The following is a 17,237-nucleotide window of genomic DNA, read 5'->3' on the forward strand; positions in this document are numbered from 1 at the left end:
CCTTTCCCTGCACTTGTCAAAGCTCAACTCACAGGGCTTTTACCTGAGGTGATGTTAACTTGCCAAACCAGTAAAAGAAAAATAAACAAACATACAGTGGTAGGCAAGCACTGTTATTACAGAGAGGTTATTGTGAGGTGGCGTATTTATGTGCGTGTGAGAGCAAATCTGTTGGATGTTAATGTTAGTCCTCCTTGCTGGGCTAAGCATGGAGGACCGAAGTGTTGTGGGTCTAGAACCACCATCAAGATGGTGGTATGACAGGTTTAGGATATAGTCAAGAACATCGTGTTTGAACCATCGTGCAGATTTAGTTGGCCGTCGGCTCTTTATCGCAGCTCCTCACACGCTACGGCAGCTCTGCTCGCATGCAGCCCGGAGAAAATATTACAAAAGGTATTTAAAAAAGAATCTGATAGCGGCTTATCTGATATGAGTTGCACTCTGTGCCACGTGTTGACAGATTAAACTTCACTCTGTGCTATGCAGGAGGCATTTTTAAGAGAAATGTAAGCAACAGCCTCCAATACCCCCCCCCCCTTTATGGTCTGTCGGTGGATCTTTGTTTACCTGGCGAGCGTAGCCGTTCTGCTGTCTTTGTCTAAACTTGAAAGGGGATCCAAACACTCGCCCTCCTCACGCACTGAGCTTCGCACGACACACCCCGCCCATGTTTTACTGCTGGAGTGATTTACAGTAAAACAAATGAGATATTAATATTTTGTTATATAGTCTGTTGAACATTTCTGTCATGGATTCCATTCACTCTTGTATGACCAAATGTAATTTTTGTTAAAAACACTTTCAGCAACTTCTAAATCATAAAACTGACAGAAAGCAGCAGTATTAAAGAGATAGTTCACCCAAAAATGAAAATTCTGTCATCATTTGCTCACCCTCATGTCATTTCACACCTGTATAAAGCACTTTTTCTGATAAACACAGAGAAAGATATTTGGAAGAATGTTTGCAATTTTCAATTGTGTGACATCATTGACTGCCATGGTAGGAAAAATTAAATGGTAGTCAAAGGTGCCCCAGAACTGTTTGTGTTCCTTTATTCTTCAGAATATCTCACTTTGTGAACAACAACATGAACAATATTTTTTTTCCTACTATGGTAGTGGATGATGTCACAGAACTGAAAATTGCTAACATTCTTACAAATATCTTTCTTTGTGTTTAACAGAAATTTATGTAGGTTTGAAACAACCTGAGGGTGAGTAAATGATGACAGAGTTTTTATTTTTGGGTGAACTATCCCTTTAAGTACGCTCATTAAAGTGGCTATTGGAGACATTGATTTAGTGGCAGATGCTATTGTTGATCATTATAGGTCTGTATTGATTAAGTTTTACTCCTTTATATTTGTCCGGGTTATTAATGAGAGGAAGTTACATTGGAACAAACAGAAAGAAGTGTGTCCTCACTGGGTAATTCAGCATCGATCCATAAACACACACACACACACACACGTTTCTGTCCTGCTTAATATATCAAGCAGAAAATAATCACCATAAATAATACTGTAAATGGAAGGTCAATGCTATTTTTGAATAATATTTTCCATTGTCCGTTTGTATAAGTACCTTAGGGGTAGTTGTCACTCAAAGCAATAGTTCACCCAAAAATGAAAATTCTGTCATCATTTACTCACCCTCGAGGGTGAGAAAAAGTTTTGATGAATGTTGGTAACCAAAAACCAATGCTACCCATTGACTTCTATTGTAAAGACACAAAACCAATGCAAGTCAGTGGGTACCAATGGTTTTCTGTCATTCTTCAAAATATCTTCTTTTGTGTTCTGCATAAAGAAAGAAAGTCATACAGGTTTAAAATGACAAGTGGGTGAGTAAATGATGAATTTTCATTTTATCCCTTTAAGATCACCCTTAGGTCACAGTATAAATGTCATGCTCATGGAAAACCTGTCGACCCCTTAAATGTGTTATATATTCTTTTGCCTCATGGCAAAAGGAGCTTGATTTTATTACAGGTGTAATAAGTACAGTGTATGCAGGCTAATTCTTTCCGTTGTAAACCAATATTATGTACATGTTGCAGAATACAACTTCAAATTGAAAGCCATGTCAGTGTATAGCTAAAATATAAATTATGGTGATAAAATCTGTGTGTTGTACTTTAATGAAGAATCACTTTTCAAATGCAGATTGGGAGTGGTAGCCAGATTAGTAGTTTAGTACCAGTTTAGTGGCCGTTTTTGTGCGTGAGTCTAGGAGACAGTTAAGGCGGATTCCTTGGCACATGATGCAAAACAGTTCAAATTAAGGTGAGACCATAATAATAGAGGTAAATGCCAACAGAAAATGTTTTGCCACCTGTTTTCAATGACTTACAGTTACAGTCAGCCTTACTATGCAAAATAGTACTCACAGTAAATCACACCTTAACTTCACACAACAAACATCAGGTATCCTTTTAGGTCATGTTGTATTTGGAATTTACACAATGGCATTTGAATACGAAATTATTGATGTAATATGTATGACAGAAATACAATTTAAGCAGATAGTGGTTAGGTGGTACTGCCCTGGCATCAGGGTGGCATTGTGCATTAGTGGCCTTTAGATCAGGTTTAAAGCTCCAGTGTGTAATTTTCTATTGAAAATTTCTATTGACAGAAATGCAATATAATATACATAACTATGTCTTTAGAGGTGTATAAGGACCATACATAATGAAGTGTTATGCTTTTACTACTTGAGAATGAGCTTTTTCTAAGTACATACACCTTTGCCCTAAACGGACAAACTGCTCTACAGAGTGCATTTCGTAAATACATTATCTCCTTTGGCAAAGCAGCAAAAACGTGATGACATCTTTGTCTGTGTAAGCCTCCGTAGAGCTTCGAAAAGGAGGGGTGGAGTGAGCCATTGGTTGCAATTCACAACTTCACCACTAGATGTCGCTAAATTTTATACACTGGGTTTTTAAATAAAGTTGTCTTTAGTGTAACTGTAACCAAATGATTTTAATAGTAACTGTCCATGTGGCAAGTTTCTCTTATTTATTTTCTCTTCCTTATTATTTTTCTCACCTTTCCTCTATCACAGAGATATGACATGACATCCCTATACATAATTGAACCCTTACTCACACTTGATGAACATTTCTTTGAAAATGATCTGAAATAGTACTATAGGGCTGAACTTAATTCTAGATGCAGCTTGCCTCTCCAGGCCGCTCTGGGCACGCTGAGCACAGGAGAAAATCTATCCCTGTCTCCAGAGGTGGCGCTCAGGAGAACCCTCACGCCTGGAGCGAGATTACAATCTGTGTGGTTGCTCGAGAACTATTTAGGTTGTTTTGCAAACACACTTCACAGAACACATTACGAACAAAAGGGCATCGCACGAAACCCTCAGACGGATCACAATGGTTTATAGTAGCATTGTTGGTCAGGCATTCAGACTTCATTTTCCAAATTTTAAACATCCTGAAATATTCTGAGTAACACGGAAAGTATCTAACCATTAACATTAAATACATTTGGTTGTGATGAGTTTGTTGTATTGACTATAGTCGTTTTTGCAGTTTTTTTTGTTTGGCACACTGTATGTGAATTATGTTTTCAATTTAATGCTCTCGCTCTCAGACTCCTATTTCAAGGCACTCCACTCCCTCTTCATCTAAACAAACTCAAACAAGGCTCGCACAGAGTTCCGGCAGCCCTGGCGCGTGCTACCATAAACAAAACCCGTAGGTGGCCTATAGGCTCTACAGAGAGAACAACATTTGCACATATTGAAATGAAGATGAAACTTTGCTGATGGCAGTTGTTACAATGTGCTTCTGAAGATGTACACTCATAAATATAGAGGTGCTTTTCGATGCAAATTAGAAGAACCTTTTTTTGTCTAAATGGTTCCATAAAGAACCTCTAACATCCGAAGAACCTCTCTGTAGCACAAAAGGTTTTGTGTGGTGAAAAAAGTTCTTTAGATTATAAAAAGATAAGAAAGAGATGGTTCTTTAAAGTACCTTAGACTGAATGGTTCTTTGTGGAACCAAAAATGGTTCTTCTATGGCATCGCTGTGAAGAACCTTTTAAGCACCTTTATTTTTAATAGTGTAGCTTCTTCTTCCAAGATCTGTACGAGAGTGTTTCAGGATAGATTATAATATATAGCAGTACAGGTTGGCTGATTATTTATATTTTTACAGTATATTTACACACTTCTGGGAGTATTAGGTTTTAGTAATATTACTGTTGTAATGTTTTTGTCCACACCAGGCATTTAAATTCAATGATTCAAATATTCCTATCACATATGATAAACAGTGCATATAAAAATTTAAATGCATTATTATATTACTGTATATGATATTACATTACATGGTATTACAACAAAAGTCATATTAAAAAAGTAAAGCTATAAACTTTTTTTGTTTAAGGATGAATTCAGGTAAACTGAGCCAATTTTGACATGGCAATGACATTTAAAAATACTTCAATTAAAATGTATTTATATAAATATATTTTTTATAAACTTTAACACCACTGCTGCATACTACTGCATACCACTGAAAGTTGTCATATTCTTCCACATCAAATTAACAAACATCTAAGACAACAATCAGACCCTCATTTAAAGATTTATGAGGAAACATGACTGAAGAGTGACGGAATGTCTGAAGGACATAATATGAGTATTAAAACAAATCTCTAAATCCTTATTAGAAAATCAGAAACACTAGGAGAGATAAAAGAACATCAAATATTTAAAATTTCCCTTTTCTGTAATTAACAGACAAGTTTCACACGCTAATTTTTTTAAAAATTATTTTTATTTACTGAATTAGACTAACAAAATGATGTAAAACGTAATTTTTCTAACCCATAAAGTGAGCAGGTCTCATTGAAAATATGTTAGATCACCTATACATGAATCATCCATTTTGCTGGATTATACAGTATATTATACATTTATATGTGCACAACATTTCATAAATGATGAGTTTTTTCACAGCACTCCTTTCTGTACACATTAATTCTCTTTATTTAAAGTAAGTAAACAGGGAATAGCATAGTTTAAGTCATTTCTCAATTTACAAAACAGCATGTCTGATTTATGGCTAAATTAATTTTAATAGTCAGGATTTTATTATTATCATAATGAACTTTCTCAACAATGATAATATGATGATAGCTTTTTCCTGCTGTCCTAACATCAGACAATTGAATACATGTAAACACATTTTTAAACCCACGTTTTTAACATAAATTCACTATTCACAATTATTCAAAATAACTAACAGAAAGCATAAAATATACGGAAGTGTATTTACTTGAAATTGATTTCTGTATTTGGAATATTATTTATTATTGAAGATGCCTTTTGAATATGAACAGTATCACAATCGGTCACCTGCTGTCTAAGTGCTGTTTGTGGTGTAATGCTCATTGTTTTAGAGCCCCAAGGTGACAGTGGTCACATGCAACACATGCTGGTAACCTGTCATCATTTTAACACTGGTTCAAGGTAATATTTCACATTTTATCAACTGTATTTAATGTAAAACATGCAGCCTGTTTGGTCTTAATTTCTGAAAGGTCTGGGTGAGCATTCGCTTTTAGATAGAATGCATCTTTTGTTCCGACACTTTAATTTTTGCAATTTACGTGTCTAATACATGCATGGGCAACTTATAACACACCACAGAAAACAGAAAAACACGTATTCGAGCCATATGACCCCTTTAAAATGAATCCTGGTGACTGGAGGAATGCAGTAAGAGTTGTGTAAACAATTATCTGATCACCTTTGTTTTCCTCTTAAAAGTATAAAAACGTGCATTAAATCAAGCCCAAGCTGTATACTGCAGATGAATGCATACCGGCCCATAAATTCTGTGCCTATATTTTGTCTATTTCATGCCAAATACATACTGATAATGATGTGGTAAGCTGACATTTAAATAACCTCTTTATTTATGTTATCATTCCTACCAAGCCTTAAGAACAAAGGACAAGTCGTAGAGATCAAAATTCTTCACATTCTGAGATGTTTATGAAAGTTTGTTCCACAGCTGATGACATGTCAAAGAGCTCCGAGCGTGTTTCAATGAGCGGTAGTTACAGAATGTGCTAACTTGTTCAAGATCATGTTCAATGATGCCAGATTGATCTTGACCTGTCTTCAGAGTGTTTAGTCTATTGACACGCTCACCTTTCAGGGTGTTGATGTGTGAGTGTGTGTACATGTGGGTCTTGTTTTGTTTACATTATTTGAACCTGCCAACTGTCATTGTGAGGAAAATGGCTTAATAAACATTAATGTCTTGATGAAAATTCCAAAATGATTTGAGGGTTATAATGAAGTGATGGTTAGGTGTATCATTGATGTAATAGAAGTCAAGGTCACTCACCATGATAGAAAAACAAACCTACATGTCTCCACACAACTAAATGTGTTGTGTTCTATAATAAATAAAGAAATGGTTAACCTGAGAAACATCTCACTTGGTTACGTGACCATAATGAAGTTGAATTAACAGTGCCAAACACTGACTTATTTTCAGTTTGTTGTGGCAACGTTTCAGTCACAGACCCTTGTCAGGTGTGACTCATGTCTGTAACCTCGATAATCGCCAGTCAGGAGGTGTGTGAGCTTTTATATTTATTTATTTCTCAGCAGTGACGATCTGCTTTACACAAACTGAACATGCATGTAGATAGATGTGTTAGATAAACCTTATGTGTGCTTTTCCCTTTCTTTATTTTTAATCACTGTTATTAGTGGGTGGAGCTCTAAACTCCAGCTTTTATCTTTTAAAGACTGTCTTGCATTGTAAAAATAAGGCATGTTAGCAGTTTTTTTATTACTTTAACTCATCAAAATAATTTTACCAATTTCAACTTCATTAAGTTAAATGAAATGCAACTTGATTTTTAAGTAGGCTAAGTTTAGTATAATTACGTTCAAGTGACTAGAGCCAGTTAAAAATTAAGGGAATAGTTCACCCACCAAAAAATCTGTCATCATTTATTCACCAACACAACTCTCAAAACCAGTATATGACTCTTTCTTCTGTGAAGCACAAAAGAAGATATTTTAAGAAATGTCACAGTGGTTTTGTCCATACAATGAATGCTAATGGGGGCCAATGTTGTTTGGTTACCAACATTCTTCAAAATATCTTAGTTTGTGTTCTGCAGAAGAAAGTCATACAGGTTTAAAATGACCTGAGGGTGAATAAATGATGGAAGTTTTTTGGGGTGAACTCTCCGTGTAAGGCAACTATTGAACAGAATTTTTTAGCTTGAAATAGGTGAAATTTTTACAGTGTGCCTCATTTTTCACATATTTTGAATGTGTAGATATTACATTGGTGCACTGTAAAAAAATCCCGTAAAATGGTAATTTTCCCGAAGCTGGTGCGCAAGTAGAATAACGTAAAATAAAAATTTTGTCACATAAATGACATGTATTTCACGTTTTACATGTTTTTATTGTATTTCAAAAAATCTGTAAAATAACCGTTTTTTATACAGTATATGTGAAAAATCTGTAAAATATAACAGTAAAATGTTGTAAAATTACAGTTTTTATTGTTGTAATATGCAGTTATGTAGTATGTTCAGAGTTTATTGTTGTGTATGTTCTTTTTCCATGCTGAATTTGTTTTGGGAACATACCAGCTTTTTCTTAGTCACATAAACCTCTACACATCCACACGCACATGCACACATGCATTTCTTTTCTGTTCAAGCTTAACTCCAGATTGTTACATTTGTATATTTTTGCTTCTCCTGGTTCGAAGGCTGTTCCAGAATCAAGTATTCATACAAAAGGCCTTGACTGCTTTGCACCGAAGTGCTTTGAACCTCATTGATGTATTAGCACGTTCACACACGCACACACATACAGAGTTTTGTTGTAATGCAGTGATAGTATTCTGAATGGCAGATTAGGCGTTCAACTGGGCTTTTTGACTCGGGCGGCTTCTGTCTCTTGGTTTTTAAGTAAACTAATCTTCGGGCAAATACCCCGACTGCGTCAGAGGTCTTAATGTATTTAAAGAGCAAAAGGCAAGTTTGAAGAGATCAAAGCCAGCAACACAATGTGGCAGCTTTCGAGTGAGGTCTGCTCCGAGTCTCGCTCTCGCTGCGGCTTCCATTGTCTTCGTATTTCTCTACCCAAAGTTCTTTGAATTCCTCAACAGTGTAAACCTCTCTTTGTTTAGTGCGGGTTAACAGATGATATGTTCTCTTGAACATAGCCTTGCACCTCTTTTATCTTCCTATACTTTTCTGGTTGCTCCATTCAAAACGACTTACATACATCAAACATCATTATGCCTCAAATGGGTGCCGTTTTTAGGTTGTTTTCTCATGCGCACTCATTTCGCAAAGGCAATCCACCTGCAAACATCTTTGTTTTCACTTGGTTTTTGAAGTGGTTGATGGACCTTGTTGATGTTTGCGTGGGGGCGTAGCCCAGGTGCGTCTGCTTTTTACGCACACATGCGTCCGAATACAAAACAAAATGCTGTGGAATGTGGATTAATCAAATTTTATATCATACAATATCAACAGTGCCGTAAAATTTAACGCCACATTATGATGTCGCTATGGCAACGACACGTTGATTACACGTAAAGCTATATGCTTTGACCACCTAATGCGATTTTAAATACATCATACACACGCATGGGTGTGAGGTGCGTGCGGGAGTTCATTTGTTTAGCTGTGATTCATTTGAAAAACATTGCCTATAACAGCTTTTGAAATACATCTGATAAAAAGGCTTTTAATGCCCACGTGTATACCCACGCTTCAGGTCAACATTTTAAAATCACTCCATTTCCTCGCTGTATAAGTGGGTGCGAGAGGATGATGAGAGTATATTTGGTTAATAACACACCCGTGCAAAGATATTCAGATTGTTTAATGATCCTGCCATCACAGTTTCAGGAATGGCACTAAGGCCAAACTGCTTACATCTCCTGTTCACTGCAGTAGCGAAAGGTTCATTTTATTGTAAATGCAATGAAGGGTGCAAAAATCGAAAACGGCCAAATGAAATGAGTTCCCATTGTATTTCTTCTTTAAAATGACATGATCCGCATGGCAACATGAGTAAAGTGCACTGTAAAAAAAGTCAGCTGGGGCGCCAGAAATATTCTGTAAAATAACAGTTTTGTCCTGTAAAATTAAATGGTTTTGGCTGTGTGTCTTGTAAATTTGCGGTATTTTTCTGTAATTTGACCGTATATCAAAAAAACACTGTAAAACAAATCCCGCAAATAAACGGAAATTTTCCCGCAGCTGAGCCGCCAGAAATATACCGTTAAAAATGCTATAAAATTAAGTTTTTCCTGGTTTTCATGTCAATTTGCAGCCTTTTTCTGTAATTTAGCAGTTTTGACAGTATTTTGTGAAAAACCTTTTAATAAAACGGTAAACTTTTGTAAAATTACAGGTTTTTTGACATTATACTTTAGAAATCTGTAAACAGGAAAGTTCTGTAAAAATATTTTTTTTTACTGTGTTTTGAATTGAAAATGTAACATAAATTCAGATTGTCTATTGCTCTTGCATTGTTTGATATGTCCCTCTTGCTTTAATGACCGCAGACACTTAAACTGGCCTATCACAAATTTTCACAAATCCAGCTTGAAACAAGGAAACTAAAACAAACTTTTTAAACAATGTTTAGTACAATTTAAATTTACATAATTTCCCCCCCAAAATCCTAAAACTTTGTTTATTTCCAAATTAAATTAGATTGTAAATCCTAAAATTATCCGAGTAGTCTATGAATTTGGACCACACCGTGTGTCTGACTTGCTGATACATTAATGGGGTGCATTAATTTTAATAGCAACCTGCTGTTGTGAGCGCTCTGGAATACTTGATTGCGAATGGCCAGTCTGGACATTCAAGGTCAGTTTTTCCCCGATAATGACCATTCAAAACCAATAATGCACTGTCAATCAGGTACTGCGAGTCATTTTGACAGGTGCAGTTTAATATTAAGCAAAAAAAAAATGAATACCACATTTTGTGATTATATTAATAATTAAACCAGATTGTGTGTTTGTGTCCTGCTTTAAAACCTATAAAGTATATGGGTTTTACTTGTGAAATGTCTGCATTCGGTACAGATGAGATAATAAAGTATTTCAATAACTTAATGTTCAATAACTTTCTCATGAGGTATATAGCATGTAATTATGTATCTCCCTCGATCTTTGTGTAAAATTCGAGTCAACTATAGTAAAGATGAACCTGTAAACTAAATTCCTCAACTATTAGGGTACAAGCCTCCCATTGTAGTCATAATAAGCTCCACATGACCAAAATTGCTTTTTGCAATTCATAAAGATAAAGTGTTCTTTTCTTTAATTGGTCTTGACCAATTTGTTGACTCACATCTCATAAGTCATTGTGATTCTTATTCTGGGCTCATTTTAAGGACCATCCTCACATCTTTTAAGGTGCTTTTCTCATTACTATAATCACTGTTTGTTTAATTTTGCTGGCATGACATGAAACACTGCTTGTAAACAAACATTTAGCATTTCTGTTTTACAAAGTTATCATTGTATCACTTAATTTCTGCTTGTCCTTTAAAGGATTACAGGAGCATATTAAAAGCAAAAGTTTTCAATAATTTCTCTTCTTTTTTAAAGCTCCTCAAGCAGGAATTACCGATAAATGTATCCTTGAAGATGGGTTGCCAAATCTTTAAATTTTCACATTTTATCCTCTGTTGTTTGAATGCAGAACATTTATGTTCTAGTAAGCTCTTCACCATTCATTAAAAGAATATAAAAATATAAAAAATAAAGCATATAAGAATCATGAATGATGGTTTAGTATACAGTATAACATGATTAGAATAAATATACAGCTTGTGTAAATGCATTAAAAATAGAAGAGAAATGATTGAAAACGTTTGCTTTTTAATATGCTCCTGTAATCCTTTAAAGGACAAGCAGAAATGAAGTGATAAAATAGTAAAAAACACCAAAATGATAAGATAAAATAAAATGATGTGGAAAAAACAGACACCGACTGAATACTCATGGTTTTGTTTCTCAATGTTTACTTGAAACAGTAGGGGGGCAGAATATGCAAAGCAGTTTTGGCACTGTGTTTGGTTACTTTTCCTAGTCTGTGTTTTTCATGACAACATTGTTTGGGAAATGATGTCAAATTTGAATATATATTGAATTTAGCATAACAAAATACATGACAATGTCAAACTGACTAGTAGGCAATCAACATTTGATAGGATGTGTTGGATGTACAGCTTTAAACCAGTGCAAACACATAAATAGAGATTTTTATAATAGCAAATAAGTTTCACATACATAAACCTCTCTTGTCGCTGCACACATGACTGAGCAAACATTTGTCAGACAGACACACTAGCCCGAACTGGTTTTATTAGCAGTCAGCTGGCCACTAGCCGTCATTCACTCAGCGGTTTCAGTGCATTACGCTTCAGCATGAAGTCAGTGATTATTACTCAAAGTCCTGTATAAATGCAGCTAATCAGAGGGAAAGATAAACATAAAAAGTATAGCAGTGAGCTCGTAAAGTTATGTAAACATACTGATTAGGGTAATGAAAGATAAGAACATGGGTGTTGAATTGATTTTGATTTCTATGTATGATTTATAAATTTATTACCAAGGGTGGACTACTACAACAACTACACAAAAAAACCCATGTCCCTAGAAAGTAATTCTTAGGGGTCATTTAAAGATTTTCCAGAAGGAGTTCTTCTAAGTTAAACTTTACCTAAGTACCCAGTACTTAGCTTACCACTTTGCTATGGCTTACATATCTTCCCTGGAAGTTTACATGACCCTTGATGCCTGTTTGTGTGTGTAGAAAACGGGCGTGTTTGTCTGCCGTGACTCAGTTATTCTTCTCTGCACTTTTGTCAGATTAATTCTTTTATTAGTTGATTAATTGGGCCCTTAATATTTCCACAGTATAACTACAGTCCAATTAATCTGTTTTATACTAAAGTTCAACACTAAAGGTCCCACCTATATCTAAACCCAAAGGTTAATTTACCTCCAACCAGACTGATTTTCACCCTGGTGTTCAGAGTATGTTTTTTGGTCAGTTTTTTGGTCAGCAAGTAAATCAGGATCACATCACATCAGTCATGATTCTTCTGTGGAGATTGGATGTCTCTATGGACAGTGATGTCATAAAAACAGCTAATGGTGGTATAACTCCCAAAAGGAAGGTCTAGTAAAATACAAGTGCATGTGTCCTGGTGGTCTTTTGGGGGTTAACCTAATCTTTGTTTTTGTCTAGTGTGAAACATGCTATATTGAGAACAGGTATACTAAGGTAAAATGATAATGGCCTTGATATGCACTAAATCTCACCCATTCACATGTTGTCAACATTGCTCCGCCCATGTGGACTTACTATACTTTGGGTCATTGTTTTACACATCAGCAAGGTCACTTTTTGCATTTCGAGTACCACAAAGTACTCTCATGACCGATGTCCAGACACGTCGACAGCAATGAACATGCCACAAAATCAATAAACGCAAGATTAATTGTTTGCTGTTGCATTGACGAATGTGGTTCTTCGAAAAGATGGTGTTTGTTTGTGGTGTATGGTTTTTACTGAGCTCAGTGAGTCAACAGTATAGGATTCATAACATAATGCGTCTTGCTAAATGACTAAATGTAAATGTTCGAGCTTACATGTAGAAATGAGAATTTACAGGAAGTTTATTTGTCGCAGTATCTATTCTTTTTGTGTGTTTGGGATCGGTTGCTGTTTAGGGGTTAGATCCGTGTAATTCTGAAGGCAAATTGGCACACGTGTACATGCAAAGACTTTCTTTCTCGAACTCTCGCTGATGCACATACACGTTTACTTCAATCCGCTTCCACTTTTCTCTTCACTCTTGCTCTGCCTTTTTTCAAACACTCACACTTTCACTTCAGGATTAGACTGAACTGCTGCATAATCCGCTACTTTTCTTGTATTTGGTAGTGCTTCTATCAGGAACACAAATGAAGTGAGACACTACATGCAAATGCTGTATGTCTGCCATACACTATTATGCTTTACTGCACGATATGCATGTGGTGAGAAGTTAATATTAGAATGTATTAGAAAGTAATTTAATATATTTAAATGGTATATTGATAAGCAATATTAATCATAATTGGATAATAATGGTAAACCATCAAAATTGGGCCACGGACATTCAGCAAATGAATTTCTGTGTTTTGATGTTTATGCTCTTTCTCTTTTTTAAAGGAGAGCATTGCGGCAAGATTTATTGTACTGTGCTATCAAGATACATGTAAACTGTGTGCACAAACTCATTTTATCTGAATTAATTTGACTGCAAATCATATTATCTTTATTGCCAGACATTGATTTATTGAGGTTTTCACTGGTGTACATTATCAGCAGTCACTGTCAGCAGTAATCTAAGTAATTGTGTCAGAAACATCACTTCCTCTTTTTTAAAACGTGATATTTTTACAGATTTAGCCTTGAAGTAATGGATAACATGTACGGGCTTAGAGTTAGTCGGGGATGATTCCATACAAATCTGTGCTCACATCACTTAATAGGTATGATGGGAATTCTGACATCATTATACAGGTGAGATGTTAAAATGACAACATTAGGCATCCTTTAACAGCCAGGGTTTGGCTAATTTCAAATGTATCAAGTCCCTTTTGATTTGTTTGTGTGAATAGTTCACACCTCACAGAAAGTTGAATTGAAATAACAAGAAGTGGAACTTGCTGAATTAAAATTCTTAGGAAATTGCATTCTAGGAAATGTTGAGTAATTCTACCATGCTCAATAAAATGTACGATAATTTATAAAATACATATATTGCACTTTGTCAAGCAAACATTAAGTTTAAAAATATATTAATAATATATCTTATTTAAATATACTGATGCAGTAAAAGGAATATTTAGTAAATATGACTTTCATTGAAATTTGCTGCATCAGTTTAAATTCTTGTATTTTTTGTTTCATTTTTACATTATTAAATTCAGATTTTTTAAATTAAATTTATTCAAAAGGATGATTATACAACATTGATGCACACATTTTTACACTCAAGGCTGAAACCAGTCCCTTGGTCAACATTTTGTTGTTCTTAAACGTGCTCTTAAAATAAATAAACATCATGCCGTAATGAGCAATTGAAGAAGAGAAAGTTGACAGTGTGAATAAATTGAAATTTATTTGTTTTATAATAAATTATTTTAGACATTTTAATTCAAATTTATTTTAGGAAATACAAAACATGTGATATTACTTTAAACAAACCACAACAATCCTAGATAATAAAAATAAAATGTGACAAAATTAGTAAACAAACATAGAAACACAGTTTAAATCCTGACGTTAACTTGACAGTTGCTGCAATGAAATGACGCACACACACCTCTAACCAAAGGAGCATGATATCAATATGAGACATCTTATCTCCACATTCAAATGTATGTTTCATGAGTAACATTTTATTTAAACACACGCTAGCTGCAAACACTCCCTGTAATTGGAATTACAGAGTTAGTTGGAGAGACAAAGAGAGATGACAAAGGAATAAGATGCAAGAGAATTTCACAAACCTCTGAATAAATTTAGCTTGAAAACGAGTGCAGACTTTCGGTTCTGCTGCATCTGATCGTTGAGTCTTTGAAGTGGAACTGACTGAAAATGAGTGGCAGTGAAATCTACTGACGTGCATTCAGAGGGAGTGAATTGAATTGCATTTAAGAGAGCGAAAGAGCGAGAGACTTTGTTGCGTGCATGACACACAGTGTTGGAATGTGGGCCGCAGGCTCTGTACAGCCATCTATGTGAACTTTTGTAAACAAACTTATGGCAGGAGAGCGACCAGACCACACACAAACACACACATATCCATGTAAACACAGATATGAAAGCGGCGCTGGGCTAACAGATGAGAACAAGACTTTGCAAAGAAGAAACGTTATGTCCTCATCATACAAAGCAAATGAACATTTGCATTATAAGTGAATGGAGTGGTTATGGAATACAAACATAGTTCCTCACAAATATGTTAAATAACACATTATGGACCTAATAGATTACATTACATTACATTACACATGGTAATGTTCGATTAACATTATCAAATATAAAAATAAATGTATACATCTATTAATAAAGGTATTGTTTATGGTCTATGATGAAATAACTTTCAACACCATTGTTTTGTTGAATCAAAGTTATGCCTAAATTCAAATGTAATATTGTAGTATAGTTTATTAAATGGAAATATACAGTTACATTTTTTAATGTTTTAAGAATTGTAAAAAGTACAATTATTTATATGAATTAAATGAAGTTATATCAAGTTGATTGGTTAAATAAATAAGACAGAAATGCCCTTGCTTTTTCTTCAACATTAGTGTTTTGTTTTGTTTTTAACTCTAACATTTTTTAAAGGTTTTTAGTTGGGTTAGTCTGTAGTTATTACTTTTAATATTATATAAAAACAATACAAGTATATGTTATGTCCATATTTAGATAACTAGGTAAACATGCCTATGAGTTATTGTTTCTCCGGTAATCATTACTGTGACTACACCTCCTAGAACACCATTACAGTTCTTACTGTTGGGATTATGAAACGTATTACACAATGCAAATTTTTGCCATTTCATTTCCTGTTGGACCAGGGGAATGTAATTAAACCAATGAAAAAGATTGATTCCCAATTTACATAGTCCCACATTGCCCTTTGTAGCATTTAACAGGATTCACCCACACACCTAAACAGTTTTTACATGACCCGTTTCTGCTGCATGTTTACAAAACTTATGCTGCATAAAATATAAAAGTATATGTTCACAATTTTGTTCATCACTTTTCCATTGTACAACGACTCTGATTTGCATCCTCCCCATTTATCCACTTATTAGTGTTCCTATCTGTTGCACACTTCTCCCTCGGGTCACAATACAAAGCTGGAGAACAACGTGTCATTACCAGGCCCTTCTACAGGTATATGTTTCTATAACATGCACCACATAACACAAAGTGACATCATTACCATCCTCTATGTGTGGATAGTACAGAAAGTCGTCTTGTATTTGCAATTGGTTTCCAGCTATCGGGCTGAGTTTATGTGTGTGTGTGTGCGTGTTCTTTGTTGCAGAATGAAAACCTGCAGGTGGATTAAAGTTGAATCAGATGTTGTCTCTGTTCTTGTGAATGCCAGACAGGAGGTGAGAGAGTTGTGAGTGGGTTGACACATCAATCAGGTTTGTACTGGCATTAAAATAACAAATGATTTACACAGAGTGGGTGGAGATACAATCTCAGTTTGACAGAGAGGTAGAGAGCAAAGAGAGATGTTTCTACATCTACAGAAAGCACACAGTAGGTGTTTAATAACACTTTAACCCTTGGCGTTCATCATTTTCTTCCCCGATGTTTGCAGGTAAAGTAGATCTACAGCAGTATTCGATTTTTAAGTGGAAGTGAAAGTGAAGTGAAAGTGGCCTATTAGTCAGATATGGTGACCCGACTCTCTAACCATTAGGCCACGACTGCCCACTCAACAATGGTGACAATAAACAAAAGAAAGCCTCAGGCTGCAATGCATGCTGGGTAACATCATATTACAAAACTCATTCATGACTCCCAGCATGCATTGCAGTTGATCTGTTTATCTGAATTAGTTTGATGATTGTCACCATTGTTGAGTTTCAAACACTGATTCTTCATGTCTATGTGTGTCTAATTCATCAAGCTGTTCAATAGTTTGTGAATAATTCCTAAGAAAATCTTACATCCATATCACTGCATACCACAATATTAATTTGCACAAAAATACAACACAGTTATGACTAGTGAGCATAGTCTTTCCATTATAAATATTGTGAACCAACACTAATTATTCATTTAGCTTAGTTTTCTTTGCCACAACAAATGTATCTTAACACATCGTCTCAATGGCCAAAGAAGACCAAACTTAAAGTAAAACGCAAGAGTCAAGAGCCCAACTAAAGCAAACACTGATCACAATAATGGTACACATACGTACACAATACATTTCAACATTAATTGCAGGTGCAAAAGTGATATTGATTCAGTGCAATTATAGAGATCACCTGAACATCAAAATCAGAAGTTCAGAAGACGTCATAAAAACACGTTGTAAAAAGTTACATTCTGGCACCTCAGGGGACGTCTCTTCTACGTCACCAATGAC

The sequence above is a fragment of the Triplophysa rosa genome, linkage group LG15 (assembly GCF_024868665.1).
Source record: "Triplophysa rosa linkage group LG15, Trosa_1v2, whole genome shotgun sequence".
Lineage (NCBI taxonomy): Eukaryota > Metazoa > Chordata > Actinopteri > Cypriniformes > Nemacheilidae > Triplophysa > Triplophysa rosa.